Genomic DNA, 21,658 nt, shown 5'->3' with positions numbered 1-21,658 from the left:
TTGTAAACAATCACATCGTTCACCTGAGGAAGGAGGTAGCCTCCGAAAGCTTGTGAATTTAAAATAAAATCGTTGGACTATAACTTGGTGTTGTAAAATTGTTTACAATTGTCAACCCCAGTCCATCACCGGCATCTCCACATCACTCTTGATACAGAGAGACACCAACTGAGGGAGATAGATAAAGGTGAGACTGAGTACAGTGAGTGATACAGAGAGACACCAACAGATGTTGTGGTATCGTGGAGATGTCAATGGAAGGGTGACCTTAAGGGCCTGAGTAGACTTTCGCATTGTTGCCTCTCCCATTCTCTGATCAAATCTCATGGAAGATGGAATTTAAACAAGAGCAGGCCAGGAATAAGAGGTAACTAGATTTCAGTTAGGAATAAAGGAGTGGGGTACGGTAGTGTAGTGGTTATTTTCTAGACTAATAATCCAGAGAACGTGAATTCAAATCCCACCATGGCAGTTTGAGAATTTGAGTTCAGTTTAAAAAAACAAATCTGGAAATAAAAAACTGGTATCATAAAGTAGCTACGATGCTGATGGATTGTCATAACATCCCAACTGGTTCACTAATGTCCTTCAGAGAAGAAATCTGTCATCCTTAACTTGTTTGGCCTATACCAACATGGTGGCTCTTAACTGTCCTTTGAAGTGGCCTAGCAAGCCACTCAGTTTTATCAAACTGCTACAAAGAATAATGCAGCGGTTCACAACCATCTTCTCGGAGTAGATATGGATTGGCAATAAATGCCGGCCTTAGCAGTGATGCCCACATGCTGAGAATAAATTTTTTAAAAGCTTCGAGCCTTATTGGCAGTAAAAGTTAGGAAAGCCTTAACAAAAGAGCCCTTGCATTGCTTAGATTGTCATCTATCTTGATTTTATTATATGCACCAGATTAACCTCTAACCCCAGTTTAATTGATGAGACTGGATAATTATAGATACTATTCCTTTCCCCCCTCCACCCCATCTACTTAAAATAACAGAAAATTCACAACATGATCAGCGCAACACAAGGGCCCTAGTCCAGAATTGACTTGAACAACAGCATTAGAATTTAAATGAGGTAATACAGGTGTCTCTGGCGACACAGAGATTCATCTCACAAGGTGGGTTTCCAAAGACCCTCTGGAGGCAAAGCAAAAGCGCTGCCAACAGCAAATACAAGTGAATGCTGGGCAGTCCAGCACATGCATTCATTGTGATTTTTTTTTTACTTTGCACAGACCTTCCTCCAACATCGGGGAAGGTATGCGGTTAGAAAATTAAAGTCATAAAAGCAACTTTAGGAATGTACAGTTGCTTCTATGTTACCCCTGGTGCTCTGAATCCACCCTCACCAATCTAAAGGGGGCAAATGCAGAGCACCAACAGCTTTTTCACTGAAAACAGTTCTGCAAACTAAACGTGCCCTTAATTATGTATCCAGAAGTGAGAGTCTTTACCACAAACCACTTCAAGTGGTGATTTACTCTGTTCAAATATAAGCATGGAACAACTGTAAATTGTTAGCTGTAAATGTTAAATGTGATCAGCCTGCTTTGCCAGGGAAGGGAAACTTAACACTAATACACAACCAGAGTTAGAAGTCTAGTGTTGTGATGAGAAAGGGTTAATGTCACAGCAGAACTTGTGAACTTTAATCTTTACTTTGGAGATGGCTGAGCAGATGTATTCCCACGTAATGTATATCATAGTACATTACAGTGCACTTAATCTGCTGCTGACACTGGTGTGATTTAAGATCACAGGTCTTGCTGTTTGCTGTCAGATGGATTGCTGGTCTGTCTGGGGAAAATTTCTTCATCTAGTATTTCTGAGTAACTTAATTTGGAAAAGTGTTCAAAGATCCTTCTGTTGTTTTTGAACAGGAATTAGCCAAAGATGATGTATACTGTGTTCTGTTTTGGCATAAATGGTGTTTGAAGATTTGCTGTCACATGGTATTAAAAATGGTTAAAAATTCACGGTTCCATTGGAATAAATGAATTAATGTGATGTGAGCTGAAGTAGTTTTTTAAATCATTTCTTTTAACTACTGACATTTATAAATGATCTTGTAGTTTATACGAACAAGCCTTCTGTTAAATGATTGTTGGTCTTTACATAGAGTATTAGCATCTTTTAAATCTAAGTCTGCCCAAGGCTTGAATGCTGCTCAGGTATCCCAACACCTCTGCACTCCTGGATAAGGAACAAAGCAAAAAGCTTGTCTTCTGATATACAAACCGTCTCTCAGCTCTGACTTCTCTCTCTGCTGTGACCTTTCTTATCTGTCTCTGTTTTATTGTAAACAATTTTACAACACCAAGTTATAGTCCAGCAATTTTATTTTAAATTCACAAGCTTTCGGAGGCTTCCTCCTTCCTCAGGTAAATGTCCTCCTTCCTCATTTACCTGAGGAAGGAGGAAGCCTCCGAAAGCTTGTGAATTTAAAATAAAATTGCTGGACTATAACTTGGTGTTGTAAAATTGTTTACAATTGTCAACCCCAGTCCATCACCGGCATCTCCACATCTGTTTTATTGATACTACTGTGGTAATTTCTGCTCACAATTTTCCTATCTTACTATCCCTAAACTCCAAATATACTGTTATATTCTCTTTGTCCTCTCTACAACCTCATTATGGTGAAATCAAGATCTTGTTCCCCAAGATCCTAGCAGTGTTACCTCCCTCCTGTCTTCCCTTTCACTTACAATCTTCAAGCTTTTAAAATCCAATCTTGTTTTTAACCTAATAACTACTTCCTGATTTACATTTCTTTTATTTCCTACCATTTTCAATCTTGCTGATGTCCTGAACCTTGGTCTTTGGCATTTGACTAAGTTCCTCAATAAAAATAGTATGATTGAATAAGTTGTGACTGGAACTACTCTATTTCTCCACTCCTTGCTTCACAGTGTTAGTAGAAAACTTGCGTACCTGCTGTACTGAATTGAAATGACAAGCATGTCATTTCCTTCCATAAACAAGGTCAGTGTCAAATCAAGTATATTCTGAATGGCTTCATGAATTTTAAACCATCTAATAAGAGTTACAGGATGATGGCCAGTGGTATCTGGAAAGGTCCAAGTGACAATGGGAAGTTTACAATAACCCCTATGAAAACTACACTTTGAAAAAGATCATTTGAAGCTAAATTATCCATTACTTTGTCAATGCAATACCCATTTGGAAACTACGATCTTATCACTTACATGTTATAAAGACTTCTTAGTTAATGGAATAAACTGGATTTTCTCTCTTATTGTCTATATAATTGACAATCCAAAAATGCAGAATTTGTTATAAAATTCTTATTCTAAGAGGACCTATTCCACAAGGATTGATGCAATAGTCAACAGCATTTTGACAACTGAAAACACAGCTAACTCCCTACATGGGATGTTCAGGCTATAGCCCAGAAACAAGGTCTGGCAGTCTATACAATTCAGTTCTGTTTTCTTATATTTCTTACGCACCAGTTTGCCCCATTTGTATTTAATAGACCTTGTGATTTGCAAAGGATTGTTCTTAACGCTTTTGCCACATCGATGATAAAACCTAAATTAGAACAGCAAGATCTGTTAGTACTAGCAGCTGAGATATATGCAGATTAATGGGAACATGGATTTAAACTTTAAATGTAGCCTGTGAGACTCCATGTTAAGTACCTAACAAAAAAGACACACAATGCTTGGGCATTCACACGGATTAATTTTTTTAATGGAAGTATCAATATCCACGTGGATTATAACTAATTTTAAATGACCCACGTTGTGTTCCTGTCTGGTAGATTAATAAAAATGTGACCATCTATGGTGTAGCTACTAAGCGAATGGTTGCTGCTATTCAAGTATCAGTGTTTGCCGTCCAGTTTAAGAATATAAGGCATAGACTAAGAAAAGGCTAGTCAGCCCATGAGACTATTCTTTCACAAGCCATATACAATCTTCTCCTTCAAGAACTTTGCACAACCCAGTTAATCTCAGGAAAGATTAACATTCTTCCCAATCTTCAACGGTAAGTTAAGCAAACCCTCAGGATGTCTATGTAATCGTACATCCTACATTACAAATTCTTGACCAATTACTTTCCTTGGCATTATGTTTCCACAGTTTCAAATGCTCAGGAACCATCATACTCACATATTATTCAATTATCTCTGTCTGTAATTAAGGAAACCCATCAATGTTGTAAGAAAACACAGCAATGTATAAGAATTGCTTCCTTACAATATGTTCAGTGAAAAACTAGTAACAGGCATCTGGCTTTTTGTACCAAAAGATCAAGAGGATTGGGTAACAGGTATGGAATAAATAGATTCAGTTGAGAACATGCCATTCAGTTTATTAAGGATCGTGGAGCTTTTACGTGACTTGCGAAATTCCTCATTGTCCCAAAAAAGTTGAGCAAAAAAATTGAAGATGTTAATCAGTGCCAACATTTTGCTTCCACATATAACAAGCTATATTCAGATTGTACTTCATGCAACACTTGATCACCCAATAATGTTTAATCCCTTCACAGCCTTGGTCCTTATCCAACTCTTTTCGATGGGAGTCTATCCCAAATAGATACTTTCCTGAAAGAAATTATTTCTTCTGGTTGCTACTCTTGCTCGAGGATCGCCAGTGTTTAATGTTTAGTTCTGCACCATAAGTTAGAAAGAAAAACAAAAATATTGGCCCAGAAATTGCTCGGAGCAGCAAACCAACAGTGCTTGCCGCTTCATAGATTTATACTGACCCACTAACTTACCGCGGTCTTTACTGGGTGCACTTCCTCTAACAGGAAGTGGAGAAGAGCCCAGCGTTAGCTCCAGTGAAGCTGGGACCCTGGGAGAAGCGAGAGGGTCACTCCCTCCCCTCGACCAATCAGATTGCAGCATTTTTGAAGCGCTGCGAACAATTTCTGCAAGCTGGAAGGTAAAATCCAGGAAGTGAAAGGTGCAACATTAAAATCATTTGTAAAAATGGTTATAGACAGTGGAAAAAAGAGAGGGTGAGAAATAATCGAATTAGAGACAGAAGGAAAAAGTAAAAAAAAATTAAAATTTTTTTAATTTAAAAAAAAGATGTTTTTAATGATAAATCAGGAGTAATGAGGCTCCACATTTTTAAAAGTTAATTTTGAGTTGTTTGGCAGTGATTAAGACTTACTGCGCTGTTACAACTTAGTTTAGACCTGATATATTTGAGCATACCTGTTTTGTGGCGATATTAGTTACTTTACAGCTGGGCAGATGAGCAAGTTGGCACTCGTCCATTGATTGCAGCCGGCGAAATCCCTTTAATTCGAACCATTAGGAGTAAGTTCCGAATTTCCACATTTCACTGCACATATGCGAACGCTGGAACTTGCTCCTCGATTTCGCCACTAACAAAGGTGAGCGCTATTGAGCTTACTTTTTAAAGCAATTTCCGGCCCATTATCCACAACATATTAAAGACCGTCTTTCAATCTTTTTTTTTTCCAACAGAGAGTGTAAGTCCAAATCTATCATCTGATCCTCATAACATAGTGTGAGTCAATTATCCTTGTTGCTTTTCTCAGACCCACTGTAGTACTTCACTGTGGGACTTGGAGTATGGCCAATGGCTGTGAATGTGTTGTTGGGGGTGAAGTACAAAGAATTCCAGAAGTGCATAAAGTACGGCTTGGAATGATTTATATGCCTCTCAGCATCTTGAGGCTTTGTTACACCAGTGGTTCTCATAATATGCCTGTGGTCTGCTGCAGCATAGTTCTCCATCCCCATCCTCATCTGTAAACCTGAGCAGATCTGCTCCATGGGCTCAGTCTTCAAAGGGAAAAACGGTTCGGTTGGAGGCAGGGGGGCATCGAAAATTGCCACCGCTTCAGACCCGCCTCCAACCCACCCATTTCCGATTTTCACCGGGGTGGGAAGAGGGGTGGGCGCTCCAAGAGACGGGTTGGGCCTTAAACTTTTCAAGGAGGCTTCGGGCCTCCGTTTTTCTGGTCTTACCGATTTCAACGCCGGGATTCCCGGGCCTTCTGTTTTACGCCTTGTGAAAGGAGGCGAGAAGGCCCGAGACTAACAGGTAGGTACCTAGCAAGGCACAGCTTGTGGGCCTGGAGGAGCAGGAGTGCTTCCCCCAGGCCCAACAAGCCTACCTGCACCGACTCCCCAACGATCGAGGATCCCCGACCCCGATCCTCCCGACCCCAATCCTCCCACCCCTGACCCTCCCCCCACCCCCCCCCCCTCAACAATCGCGGACCCCCCATCTCAGCCCCTCCACCCCCGTGATAACCCCTGATCCCGACACACCCCCGTGCCAACCTATGCCCCCCCTGGGCCCACCCATGCGGCCCCCCCCACCCTCATCCATACAAACAAAGACTTACCTGCACACGTCTTCTCCCTGGCTCTCCCGTCCGACTGAGACCAGCCTGTCTCTCAGGTCAGTCAGTCAGATGGGAAACCGACAAAAAAAAAATAAAAGACGTCCTTAGATCAAAATCATAAGGATGTCCAGGAAACCCGTTCTAATAGGTTTCCCGTCCTCAATTTGACCCCCCCGCCCATTCCCGGCTTGGTTTTAAAATTGAGCCCCATTTGTCTGAGAGTCTGAATTCATAGCCTACTAGGCTCTGAGATGTTGCTGGAGCTGGGATTCAAGAGAAGATTACAGATGTTCAATAAATTAAAAAAATAATGCATATGGAGTCTGTGGAAGTGATCCCTGAGCGAATTATTGTTCACAATTATGGCCCTTGACACAAACACTTGAACACATATGTTTTCTCCTTCCACCAAGTACAGATTACGGTAACTTCACTGATCCTGTGCTCCCAAGGTCAGATAATCGGCTATAGTATTATGGCTCGACTTCCATCCCACTCCCTTCAAGCTTGACTCCAACCTACGACTGTGGGATCAGTGAATTTACCTTATTTTCTTGTATCATCTCTTGCTGGTAATTTTTTTATTCTAGATGTCGCCCATGGGCATTTGTATTTGCTTTACTGTATAGCATTGTTTCCTTTGAAGTTTGCATTACCTTATTTATCAGATGACCAAAGTTACAATACTTTCATGACAAAAAGCTTTTATCCAAAAATACTTGTACAAATGTTACTTTATCAAGTATGCAAATATATATATGTGTGTACAGACGTTTATCTATAGAGTCAGATTGCATTTAAATCACCTCTTAATTCAAATTATCTGATAATTCAATTTTTTTAGTGCAGCACATAACTTGTTATAAATGGACTATGTTATGAGACATAACAAAAAAAATTACATCTACATAGAGACCATCATAGCTCTCAGAGATGTCCCAAAGTACTTCACCTATAATGAATTGCTCAATGAATTGAAGTGCAGTTACTGTTCTTAAGTAGACAAATGCAGCAGCCATTTTGCTTATAGCAAGATCCCAGAAACAACATTGAGATGAGATATTTTTCATGATGTTGGTTGACGGATGAATGTCGTCCAAGACATTGAGAGGTCCCTGCTTATCAAGTAGTGCCACAGAATCTTTAACATCCACTTGAGCCACTGAAACATGCAAATGGGGCCTCAGTTTAATGTTTCATCCAAAGGACAGCACCTCAGATAATACAACACTTCCTCAGTACTACACTGAAACACCAACATAGATTATGTACTCAAGTCCTAGAGTAGGTTTAAACCCACCTTCTGACTCAGGCTAAAATGCTACCAACTGAGCCAAACTAACACTTCATCAGGTGGCATCCTAAAGATCTGAAATTGTCTCATTATTTATACCACCTTTAGCCTCAATTTGATGGTTGTTTTATATTATTTGTAGTTAATGCTTAATAGGTTTTTTTGAGCTGGAGTTTTTATAGTAGTTTTAAACACCAAGTGATAGTACTCTCTAAACATTGATTCCTTGCTGGGTAACAGTTCCACAGGTGTAGGATGCCTTCCCCTACCTTGCGCAAGCGTGGGAGCATTATCGACGACTGTTTGCGCCCAATGGTCTCACACGTATTTGCTACAGGCGTCAAAGGAGGGGAACTCTGGCTGATTTTTCTCTTTCCTAACCCAAGGGTTCTGAAACCAATTGTAGTACCCCTACTGCCACTCTGGCTGAGATCAACTAACTCACTAAAGACTCTGGATTGAACCTGGGATCCTACTGACCTATGTGGCTTAGCTAGCTGCTGGAGTCTGTTTGAAGGAGTTAGTTGATGCTTCAGGAACTGAGAGTCTGTTCCACTACTCTTGTTGAGGGGCAGCGGAAAATTCTATTCTCCAGCCTTAACTCAAGGCTTCTTAATTTTGTGCTCTTGTCTCTTAGTTCTGTGCTTACTGGCTTAATTAAGCACCCTGCTTATCCGTACATTATCTATGCTTCTCAGCATTGCTTAAGAACTGGATCATGTCTCCTCTCAACCTTCTTTTCTCCAGTGAAAACTAGTTTAGTTCTTTGAGTCTCCTTTCTCAGTTTCACATCCCACGTGTCAGAATCATCCTTGTCACTCCTTTCTGAACATTTTGAAGAGAGATGCCCAGAATTGCACACAATATTTTAAATGCAGCCTCACTACTTAATTTGTAAATTTATAATTCAAAAAGGTGTGAAACCTTAGTAGCCCATGTAAGCGCCATTCAACTTGTCTGAGGCACATTTTGTTATGAAACAGAAGAGCTTATTAGTGGGTCAGATCGACGGCTAATGAAATCCCCTGCTCAGTGATTAAGGTACAGATGTAAAGAAAAATTCATCTGCTTTCCTATATGGTTGATTCCAAATGCCAGTACAATATTGACATGATTGTTTATAATCCTCAAAGGCCGCCGTACAGATGGTGCTGTTTCTGATGGTAAAAACAGACTATAAAGATTGCTTCAGTGAAACTGGTAGATAGTTTTTAATATTTGTTTCATGTGGAAGTTACATTAGAGCATTGGAATGTAGGAATGAGAAAAGGTCTTTCAGCCTCTCCATGTTGATTCTGCTTGATTCACATATGAAGACTGTTCAGGCAATTAAATGAAAAAAAACATTTTGTTGAAGTGGGGCTATGGGGAAATTACATGTGATTAGAACATTTTCTTAAACTCAGATTTCACCCCACCCCTCCTCCCCAGAGCTAAATCATCTTGATGTGCTCAGGATTTGAGTTTATTTTCCCAGCTTGTTCTGCACACCCTCCTCCCCTGCTCTCTGTGTAGAATAATTGACAAGCAGCATCGTGGATTATATTTGTGAATGACTTGTGTACTGTGTTGTTGGATATTTTAATGGGGAGTTTACATAACTAATTTTTTTTTACATTACAAAGAAAAAATAATCACAAAGCTAATACACATGAAAGTTCTTCATTGTGCAGATTCTGCCATCTGCAAGCTTCTTTTTTCAAGATTCAGGCCTCGACAAGCTGACTGATCAGGCATTCTTCGTTGGTTGCAGAGATCTGAAAGGCATCCTGGTATTAACTGTGCAGCGGAATGACCAAATCTCTGCTAATGGGTGCTGTTGCCAAGGATTACCGTGTATTTATTTTTGAGTGAATTCACACATGGCAAGCAATACCAATTGCAAATAATAAATTATTAAAATTTCACTAACCCCTTGTCCAACTATCTCAACTTTTGTGTCTATATCTCACGATGACTCTGTTAGAGTTGGACTTCTTTGAGGTTTTTCACGAATGTTAAAGATCCAAAATTGTTGAAATGTGTTACTTAAATAAAACTTTCCTACCATTTACAGGCAAATCCTTGTGAGAACTAAATTGCTCATGTCAGTGACTCCAGATCATTGTGAGGTACTTTGTGAGAATGGGAAAAAAATAGTAAAAGCTTTAAAAGAATTTCTGATCAGTTGATATATTCTGCTTTATAATCTGTGTGAGTGTGTGTTTCTTTAAATAGGAAATATTTAATAATTATGTTGTAAAACAAAAATTCTTCTGTCAACCCAGAGCCACTAAAATACCATAGAAATAATTGGGGTGGGAGGAAAAAGAAGTTTGATGCAGGTCTATTCTGCAAGTGATTATCTGAAATACATTTTACTTTGGGGAAGGGGAGAAGAGACATGAAATATAATATTTCTTTACAAATTCCCTTTTTCATTGCTGAGAATGCTTTCAGATCTTGAACATATTTGTTTACTTACGATCTAGTCTATGGACATCAATAAAAGATACATTGTGCTTTCAGTCTCTTAAGAATTTAATTTGATAAATGTTTCAATACCTTTTATCATTCATTTGCGGTAATTGGTGATTTGTAATATACGGAAATCATATTTTCACTGAAATGCTGTCATTTTCAGCATTTCACTGAAAATATGTGACAATTTGACGTGGAGACTTGGAGGGACCTAATTAAAATTTTCAAGATCATGAAGGGGATTAACAAGGTTAATCAGGCAACTTGTTCACTATAATGAAGGGTTCAAATACCAGAGGACACAAGTTCAAAAACTAGGAAATTGAGAGCAGAAAGGAAAGTCAGGCAGAACTTTTCAACATTAAAAGTTAGATTGAGTTACCAGAAGGCCAGATGTGTTGCTGAAGAAAAGGAACTGAGAAAGTTGCTGAGATGATGGGGTTAACCTATTAAAAAGGGTTCTTAACAGTTGTTTTCCTAAACCTAAACATTTTTATGTATTTTTTGTTTTTTTAAAGGGGAGATGGTTACTGGATACACCCAGCTCTTCCTTAATACAATTACAGAAAAAGACCCTGGGGCGAAATGGGGCATGGGTAGGGATGCAAAATTGGTGGAATCGCACTTGCCGCTCATTATACAATATGCACGATATTCAGTTCTATTGAAGTCAGTGGAACTGAATATTGGGTGCTGCGTTAAACAGGCGACTGATGCAATTCCGTTTATTGTAGGTCTCTACCCGTGTCCAATTTCACCCCCTCTGTTTTCCAGTAGGAGCTACTTTTGCTGTCTGTCAGATCGGTGTAAATGAGAAAGCCTCCCCTTAACCTCTGGTTTAGTACCACAGTCAAGATTCTCAGTTCAATACCAAGGTGTGCTCTCCACATCATCAATCACCTATTTGTTTATCATTTGCCTCAGTTGGTGGCATTCCCACCTCTAAGGTTGGGGGTCAACTCATACTCCACAATTGAGCACATAATCTAGGCTGACTTTTAAGTGCTGTACTGAGGAGTGCTGCATTGTTGGAGGTGCTGTCGTTTGGATGAGCCTTTAAACCAAAGCCTCTTCAGGTGGATCTATAAGATCACATGGCACTATTCGAAGAGCAGAATTCTCCCACTGTCACGGGCACTATTCCTCGCTCAACTGCCACCAAAAACAGATTATCTGGTTATTCGTTCATTTGCTGTTTGTGCATATTTGCCTACATAACAACAGTGATTACAATTCAAAAATAATCCATTGGCTGTGAAGTACTTTGTGACATACTGAGGACGTGAAAAAGAACTATATAAATGCAAGTTCTTTCTTATTTCTGATAATACCATTTCCATTAATGCAGGATAAACCTTGACTTGGCCACCATTTGAATTTACAGTTATGGTGGTATGAGGTTGAATCTTTTCACCATCATGTTGCTGTACCCATGTACAAAACATCTCCAGGAGAGAAGGCCTTGACTGCCAGTTAGGTGGTAGTATGATACAGTTGGAACATTCTCTATAATATTTCAACTTTTTACCTATTCCATCCAAGTTACTAAGTTTCCTCGGCTATACAAGTAAGTAGTTGAGAGATTTCAGAACAGGTCAAAATCAAATTCAAGGAGCATATTTTAGTAATGCTTTGTTATTGTGAGTAAAATAAAAGCTCACCAGTGGTTTGAATACAAAGTTGATCTTTTTCCACCCTTATAAGTACTTTAAATAGAAAGTAACCACTTTGCAGCAGTTAGCATGTGATGTTAATTTAAAGGTGATGGGTAGATTTTGAAATCAATTGAAATAAATGGAATGAAAATTGAATGGTTCTACAAAGGGCAGTTGATTCGCTCCACCAAATTACTGCCCAGGCAATGAAGATGAAAATCTACCCCAATATTGCTGAGCTAGTTTAAACGAGAGTCTCTCTCTCTCTTTTCCTCTCTCAATGTAGAGTGCTATTTCACAAAACCAATCTTACTGCTTTTTCTCTTCTTTCCATCTCTCTCCCTCTTTCTTCCCAACGCAAAAATTGTGGGCTGGCATTTATATAATCAACACATTAAAAATCCTGGGAATTTATACATCTTTTTAAATGCCTAGCATACCCCCATCACTCCCTTGGTAAATGCAATACAGAATGAAATATTGACATGGCCGGGCTAGAAGAGCCTGCAGAATTAGCTGATCTGAGCTGGTATGATGGTGGGTGCACTACAAGTTTCCTGGGCTAGGCTGGGGAAATAGCAGCCAATCTTTCCATTCCTGCTGGAAATATGTATATGTGGCAGTTGGGTGAAGATGCCCCACAGTTGAATAGCCTGCTGATAGTCTCTGTCTAGATTAACATGGTGTGCTAGAGACTTGCCAGTACCTGTGGAGCCATCCTGCAGCCTGAGTTACAATCTTCCAGAGCAGGAGAGAGGAACTGAAGGAAGGCAAGGAAAATGTAGAGAATGTTTCTGTCTGCGCAGATTTTAGTATTTTCAATTCTTGTTTATGCTTTTCACTTTAGGACCATTTTAATGAGAGGTGTGATGTTGGTTAGTGAGTGGGAATCTGATGAGATATTTTTGCTAATTTGTTGGAGTTTATCTTTTAAATGCCACACCATCTCAGCATTTTTGTTTGAGTCACTAGTGAATCAAAAATGTTGCCGTACCCACAACAGGTTACAAATTATTAACGAATGGTCTTTGACCTGAAACGTTAACTCTGTTTCTTTCTCCACAGATGCTGTCTCACTTGCTGAGCTTCTCCAGCATTTTCTGTTTTTATTACAAATTATTAACATTTTGTTTGTCGGTGGGCAAGTTTATTCTAAATGATTAATTGTGTTCCGTAGATTTGTGATGCAGGTTTAACTTTTGTTGATTAATTATATTATTCCGGATCTCTGCAATGATTAAAATAATTTGCAAATTATTACTGGTGGCTTTGAGTTGTTATTTAATACAGTGTGCTTTTGTGCTCTTGGAGAAGGTCTCGTAACGGAGCCCACACTAAAGACTCTTTTTGTAGGGATGTCATAGTTCATTTTTAAAAAACATTGACATTCAAAAATATCTTATGATGTATACAATATTGTGGATTTTTACTGATCCTTTTATAGCAAATCTGTGGTTTTGGTTAAAAACAAATGCTGGAAATCTGAAATAAAAACATAAAATGCTGTAAATGTACAACAGGTCAGTCAGCATCTGAAAGGAAAAGTTAAGTTATGGTTTTTGTTTCTGAAAGAGCTATCCCATCTGAAGCATAACCTATCTTTTTCTCTTGGGGTGTTTTACTACATTAGAGGCGTTATATAGTGCGAGTTGTTGATGCTGTTTAGTGCTGACTAAATTGCGATGTTTTTCCAATATTTTCTGATTTTTATTTTTTCCCCTGTTTTTCTAATTATCTTTTCAATTCATTTATCACCATTTTTGAAGTTCACAATTGTCAGGATTGTTTGTGTCTTGTGGGTGAGGGGGCGGAAGGGGCATTTTAATCAGTTAACACAGGTTTTATTTTTTTTAATGTTCAGTGGTAGTAGTACTTCATTGTTTTTATAATTCTTTTGTCCTCTTTATCATTTCGCATGTTCATATCTCTGGACGTAAGATGTCATCGCAAATAGATGTGTTTATTTTCAGAAGATGGAGAATGAGTCTAATTCTTCGCTCTTTTTGCTGTGTTTTTTAATATGTCTTGGTTTGAGGTCCCATATGAAAACTTACAGCTCACTCTTGTAGGAAAACGGCAAATAAATGCCAAGTTTACCTGTAGTTACTGGAGACAAAATTTAGTTGTGGTAATGCTGCTGCAGTTCTGCATTGAGGCATTTGACGGTATTATTTTCACATAATATTTATCCAGGCTTATCTTTCGCTCTTGAAACAGGCACGTTGAATCCAGACTCAGGACTTGCCAGGATTTTTTTATAATTTCATTTTAGTTTTTATTAAAGAATTTCCAATCCCAATGAGCCTCAAACTTTATCAATTTATGTTGTAATAATTGTATATACATTTTCAAATTAGTTTTAATCCTTCAGAAATTTATCTCAGAATAGGACTTAAAATTTCTATTTTTTTTGTGATTCTTTGTGCTGTAATTTTCTTACATAGTCCTTTAATCTGTCACCTCAAAATGTTCTTTTTTTAAAAAAAAAAGAGGTGGCTGGAATTACAGAATGGATATTTTTATCCTGAATTAGATCATGAAACCTTGAATTTATCAGCAAGAAAAATTTAAAACTGATGGTTGAAATACTGAGAAACAAAGCTGAAAAATCGATCAGCGTCTCACTGGGCAGCTAGAGCAGCAGTCAAACTCCACCCCTGTAACAGGGCTCCTGTTCCCCAAAGTGGAGAGACCTGACTACAGAATATTGACGCAATTTAGAGATTATGACAACTCTGTTTTGTGACATCTCCTGATTGAGGACCATTTTCTGGAAGTTTTTTAGTGTAAAGGTGGAGGGGGAAAAACACATTTATTTCTGTAAACAACAGAGTTTGGCGTAGTTTGTGTCTGGTTTTAGTTTTTCCCTGCTAACTCAGATGGTTGGGATTATATACAGTTTTCTGTTATGTCTGAGTGTGCTCAGCCTTGAAATATGAATTGAAGGCATCGAATTGCTCTTTTTAATGGTATGTTGATTTAATTTTTAAGGTTGATGGGCTAATTTCTACCAAAATGCACAGTAAAACCCACTTTAAAAGCCCATCCGGCTTTGGTAATATGTTGCTGTGTGTGCGTGTGCAGTTACAAGCCTGCCATAGCTCATTGTGTGAGAGTGGGCTTCTAGCAATGCCAAAGGGTCTACTTAGAACTCTAGTGGATTCAGCTCCCTGGAAAGGTCGTCAAACATCTGAGATAAATGAGACATTTTTTCCTGGATACAGTGGTAGCATGTAGTGTCTTCTTTTTTTTTCCACCAAAAACCATTGAGTTTTTGGAAGCTGAATCATTAAATGATTGGTGAGATTTCTGGCTGCCTTCTTTCTTGAAAAGAAGCAGGTTTTTTTAAGGTAGTTACCTCATCAGTAGTGCTAACCGTCACTGTTCAGAGGATAATGTTTTTTGAAAAGCATTTAACAAGACAACAATACAGTATCAGTAGGACGACTGGCCAATGAATCTGTTTCAAGTACCAGGGCTTTCAGTGTATCACAGCATTCTATAAATGGGAACTCACTGCCTGCGTGGCTGGCTAAATTATCAAGTATATTGAAAATATTAATTTCCTCACTAGGATTTATAAATACCAAATTACTAATATTTGGGAAATAGTCTCATAAAGATAGTATTACACAATTAGTGCTGAAAAGTGGGCCAGGTTATTTTTCTTTTTCTCTCCCAGTCTCCCAACGAGATAGGTTTTACTTATTTTTCATTTATCTTCCTATTCTCGATCAACACTTACTTCTTTTTCTATTTTTTGGCGTGCAAAAAAAAAATTTGTCAGATTTATGTACGGAAGTTTTATTAGGAAATCTGGCAGTAGCTTAATGTAGGAAGGACGAAACAAATGGATAGATTTTGAAAATATATTTTGGAAGTACTTACCAGTTTTTTTAATATAATTTCTTTTAGTGAATTAAATTCAGATAAATACAATTTGCAGGCTAAATATACTAAACCTCTCTCCCCAAATCCTGGCATACCTCGAATTGAAGTGTGTATCCCGAAAGTGATTTAAAAAATATGATTTGATTATTTAAACTTGTCAAAAAAATTTCTATTGTATATAACTTCCATAAAAAGCAGTAGTATACCGTATGATCGCAACAAGAAATAAAATTCCCTTTGTTTATATAATGCATATATAATGTATAAAAATACATTTCAAACCGAGTAGTGGGAAGAAGAAAAGTTCTGTTAATGTTTGCCATCAGGTTTATGACCACATCTGAACCCCTTGATCAGTTTACACCCTAGTAACATGTTTCAAAGTGTCTGTTAGTTTATATTTAAACTATGAAAGCTTTTGCAAGTTTACAGTGTATTATATAACTACTAAAATAGCAGTGATTTTGAGGCAACATTTGATATTTTAATTTTGTAGCTTGCTTGTGGAGATTGTCTTGGAAAGACGCATCGATTAAAAATTGCATTCCGCACGGGGGAGGGGGAAGTCAGAAGAAGCAGTATCTAATTTCCGCAGTATTACCTTTTTAAATTCGTGAACAAAAAAAAATTCTTCATGGTACCATTTAATGCTGGAAAAGCCTTTGTAACTCTGCCCACATTTTCTTTATGAAATTTGCTTCAAGTAACTGCGGTATTGCTTCTTTCTTTCCATGCACATAAAAGAACTAGTCATTGTTTGCCATTGGTATCATTACTTTTTGATTTCAGCATTTCTATAGTCCTCCGATGAACATAAGTGATGGAGCTGTTCAGGTTTGAAGTTTGCACAGATTTTTAATGTAGCATATAGCAGACCATTATTCCTTTATTTTTTAAAAAATGAAACAGTATACTAGATTTAGGATGCGTTAATGTGCATACTATTTGTGTATAGGGATAGTTTTGTAATATGTGTCTGAAATATAAAATGTATGTGTACATGTGCACATTTTGTTTTGCATATGTGTGCATGTGTTTTTTATATATATAAATCTCGTGTATGTAATTTAATGGTGAAAATAGACTACTTGTCCTGTAGCTGTACTTCTGCACTTTCACATTCATGTTGTGACAAATAAATGTCTTTATGGGAGAGGGAATTATTTTGCTTCGTTAACAGAATGTTGGTGTGTTCCAGGTTGTTAATTGGCGCAGCATCTCGAGGATTTTCATCACAGTGGTCCATAGCATTTTTTTCCTATTATTTTGAACTGCAATTTTCTTTAATGTTTAAATATCTATTCATGCCTTTTAATGCAACAAGTTATACAGCACTGAAAAGTATGCTGAAGGTATGAGTAACTTATTTGAACATTTTAACTACCTTTATTTTGGAGGGGGGAAGTGGATTACAGCTAAAGAATCACCATAAGGTCTGCATCGCATTTTTAATTTAGTAACTAACATATGAATACATTTGCATATTAATTAGTTGCAGATTAAATCATGCATACATAAGAGCTTCCTTACTGCGTTCAATGTTTGTCAAAAGCTCCAAGTCTAAGCTGATGGTTTCTGTGTAAAAGATGATCCTGTATTTGTTTGTTTATTTTTATTTATTTATATATAATATCATTCACACAAATATACAAAATGTTTTTAAAAATTGTGGTCAATCTTGCATAATGACATCTGATACCTGTATGTCCCTTCTGAGCATATTTTCAGTGCATCAATTTCCTGTTCATAATCATGTTAAACACCCCCTTAATTGCATAGCATATCCCTGTTAACTCTTTAAACACTGACTGCTTTCTGAATGTTTTAATGTATTAATGTTTATTTTTCTCTTTTTTTTGCCTAAAATGTCCAGATGAACACTTTTCCTTCAATCTCTTTTACTTAATAATTAAGGTGCATTTAATTCAAATAAGAGTTATTAGCAGTAATCTAGACATAGGCTGCAGCTAACATCTTTTTATTTGCATCAGAGAAGAGAATTTCAATTTATTATAGAGTGTTCCCAAAAACTCCAAGCATTTTTGCAAGCTGAGAAAAGAAATACACTTAATTACCCAGAGAAAAATAAACAAGCTGTAACTGGAGTAAATGTAACCCAGTAATCTAATCCAAGGTTCCAGGTGATGCCATAAACCATCCAAGCAAAGCTAAAGCATTTCATGATCATCATCTAGGCCATGTGGTTACAGTACAGCCTTGAACATGCTCCGTTGGACACTGATTCCATTGGCCGTGAGGTGGGTGAGGTGGGGGGTGCTGGTGAGAGAGAGGAGAAGGAGGTTAACTCCACTTTTGGTTTAGTTCTGTGCCAGCCGTGACTGTAGGTCCAGATGTCAACTGTCAGTGCCCTCCATAACCTGGAAACGTGATGCTCTTACATGGCGGGGGTGGGGGCTTGGGGGGATTAACGCTTGTGATGACATCATTGTAGGCATATCAAGAAATCAGTGGTCGACCAGGAGGTTATATGTCCTTATACTGCGATTTAAATTGGCAAGAGAGTCAAATCCCCAAACAACTAGTTGTTCTTTGTTCGTGATCTCTTGCTCTGTGATCTCCCTCTCTCCATTATCCATTAAAATGTTCTTTCTCTTTTCACCTAACCTTCATCAAAGCTGTATTTTGATAAATCACTTGTGTTCACTTCTTCAGCAAAATCTGATCCCAACTTTGGCAGCTACAACAATATGTTTGTATTTTTTTGCTGTTCAAATTGGAGAAATTGTTTCTGACCAGCCAGGTTCTTACATTTACTTGCTTTTGTTTTCCTCTTGTGGAGTATTTATTTAAATATCTCTCGTGCAATAGGCAACACTTTTATCACTACAACAGCAGTTTTATAAAGCCAATTGTTATTATTCTAATTGCATCTTTTAACTTGGTCAGAAAATGACCCCTACGCCAGCTCAACAGTTGTGAGTGAACAGCAATTTTCATTGGGAGAGTGAATTTTTCATCAGCAAATTTAAGTAATTTCATGGGTCGGATTTGACAGCTTGCAGTCAGCAAATGTCAGCCAATTAGTTTAGATCAATCGCCAGCCAAGAAAAAAAAAACAAAAATTGTTTGAATTGATGTCATCTATGCCCTCACCAAATAACCTTTCCATGAATAGAATTTTTTTTAAAGTGCATACTGGGAAATCTAAAATAAAAACGCAGAGTGTCATAAATATGCACTGTTAGCATCTGAACAGATAGGTTCATATTTCAGGTGAAATATGTCGGATCAGATGAAATGTCTGCAACTGAAAAATCAACTTGTCTTTTCTTTTTTCAAATGGTGACAGACCTGCTGTGTATTCCCAGTATTTTCTTTTTATAACCTATACGTCAGGTAGCTTTTGTCGGGACACGGGGTGGAATTTCCCAGAGCCTTTCCTGAAATGGGCCTCCCCAGAAGTGAGCATTGCTAGCGAGTTTGCACCACCTAATGGGTAGGGGGAGCATCAATGGGCTGGATGCCCTTTCTTCCCCCCTTCTTTTCATATATTCATTTGTATGTAAATCCGTGACTGTGATGTTTCAGGTATTCTTTTGCCGGGTCTAAAAGATTCCTGTAAAGCTGATTTTATTTTGGTTTATTGCTGTGGCATTGCCTCTGGCTCTGCGTGAGTGGGTCTTGTGCAGCTAGCAGTACTTTCAGGCTAGGAAAAGGCAAAATCAGCCTGGGTACTTTTCCTAATCGTTAGCAACATCTGCTGAAAAGTGCGCACATGTGGACATCAGGTGAGGACAGGATGATCTGTGATGACCCCACAATCAAATAGCCTGCCGGCACCTCTCTGCTTAGACTCACACAGAAAGAATGGCTGCTTGAATGGGGAACAGAAGGCAGCTATTGCCATGGAGCCATAGCCCAGCACAATTCAGTACCTTTAGGAGAAGATTGCAGAAAATTGGGGAACAAAAAGAGGTCTGATAGAAGCTGAAGTTTTTGTTGCTGTTATTTTTGAGGTGCAATATCGTTAATCTGAAAAGGAGGGGGGTGCGGAGCAGATCATTCCTGCAGAAATACACTTCCTGCTGTCTTGATTTCATTGTGGATTGATGGGTGAGACTGCCTTGCTGTAAAGCTGGACAGGGAGAGAGATGAGAAGGAGGAATTTGGGGAACAAGAAGCTGCAAACGGACGAGAAAATACCTGATTTTGTTTTTAACACAATACTAGTGTTTGAATTAGGCTGTCAGAAATAAGCAAATTGTAAATTAGAATAAACAACATGGAGCCAATGTGCTGGATCATTAAAGCTTCTAAACTATAGAAAGTCAGGTTAATTAGAATCAAAATATGCAAGCTTTTTCATAAACGAGCATGTTGTGTTGTAAAGTTTCCTTCTTCTGTGTGCTAAGTTGGCCCGTATATTTGTTGTTTCTTTGGCTGTGGGTTGTTTTAAGTGCACCATAGCTTGAGGGTTCTGTAGATCTCAGGGCAACCTATGTGCAGCCAAATTGCAGTTTTTATCTTTGTATTAATAATTAGTACTCTGTTTTACTTTCAGTATTTACTGTACTGGGTAGTGATAGTGCATTTAGAAAACTATTCACTGACATTAGTAAAAACCTGTCGAGGTTTAGTCAAAACTTGGAGTTTTACCCGTGTTTGCTCACAGATGATTCACACTCCACCGTTGATTTTTTTTATCTTCAAACTTTAGTAAATGTGCACTTTCTGTTGTTGAGGTTAAAGGTGGGAGGGGAGGGGGGAGGGGGAGAGGTGTTAAACAGTTGGGAATAATTCAAATAAAAATAGAAAATACTGGAAGTACATAATTGGTCAGCATCTGAAAAGGAAAAGGCAGGATAACGTTTCTGAAAGAGAAAGGCAGTTGTGAGGATTTGTGGAATTTGTGTTTTTTGGACTCGTATTGGCTGTAAGTACGTAGGAGACTTTGAGGGTGGCTCAAAAAAATGGCAAATGTGAAATGTGTCAGATTGACAACTCACTGTTCTAATGAGAAGAAATCCTCAAAGCATGAAATTGGAATGAAATGTGTGATTATAATTCAAGTACTGTTTACTCCACTCTCCTGGGACTCAACATAAATACTGCGAGAGCAAGTCAGGTAGACAAAAGCATTATCCCACACCCTTCTCGCGGCAAAACGCAACTGTAGGCTTTGGCTAATGTTTCCAACCTAACTTTATCACAGTTCTATGTGTGTGCATTGTTATCACTGGACATTGTAAAAGAAATAAGGCACGTTTTAATTATTAAAATTCATTATGGGGAATTTGGGTACGCTCGGATAGCATTAGCTTCGGCATATGCAAATGATTTAGTTTCATTTGGGATCAATTCCCAAAGGTCCCGTTTCCCATGGTGCTCTGAATTTGGCAAAGGGGAAACCTGTTTCCCTGTTTAAATGCTGGTACGGATTTTTACTGTAAGGGAAATATTCATATAAGTTCTTATATCATGTGTTTTTTGTTGCTTTTTTTTTTGTTTTGTGTGATCGTCCCATTTGCTTCGTCTCAAGTAGAGCAGCCCTTGCTCTGTGGCTGACCAGGAAGTCAGAAACCTGCCTATTTTAGCTGGGGTCATTTCGATCTGCTGCTAGTAGTTCTTCAGCAGCTGTGTACAATGCTGGGAGCTAGCCAGGAACAGAGACAGATGGCGGAGTTATTAGATGTGCATCATACGATTCCCTTCCTGCCACTAGCTTTTTAATCAAATTAAAAGAAAAAAAAGGAGTCAATTAACTGCATTTGTATTCAGCTCAATAATGTACCCTATTCTATTTTACCCCAAGGCAATTGAGTGGAAACCTGTAAAGTGGGGAGAGGGTATAGGTGAAGTTTTTTTGGATTTCTAGAATCCGTGATATTTCACAGACTTAATCAAATACACCGGAAAGTTGAATCTTCCATGCATTTTTAGGAAGTCAGTCTCATTTGGTGCTGGGCCTGCTTCCAGCTTTTGCTCTGGGAAGTGAGTCGCCAGAGAGTCATTGCCACCCCCCTCCCCTCCAT

General features: G+C 38.3%; 1 protein-coding gene across 12 annotated transcripts in view; it reads left to right on the top strand.

The window, feature by feature from the left end:
- Nucleotides 1-21,658, top strand: part of LOC137321323 (transcription factor 4-like) — a 534,628-nt gene that overhangs the window by 369,091 nt on the left and 143,879 nt on the right. The window lies entirely within an intron of this gene.

The sequence above is a fragment of the Heptranchias perlo genome, chromosome 1 (assembly GCF_035084215.1).
Source record: "Heptranchias perlo isolate sHepPer1 chromosome 1, sHepPer1.hap1, whole genome shotgun sequence".
In the NCBI taxonomy this organism is placed as follows: Eukaryota; Metazoa; Chordata; class Chondrichthyes; order Hexanchiformes; family Hexanchidae; genus Heptranchias; species Heptranchias perlo.
The sequence above is the reverse complement of the archived record's forward strand: the minus strand, read 5'-3'. Positions and strand labels throughout refer to the sequence as shown.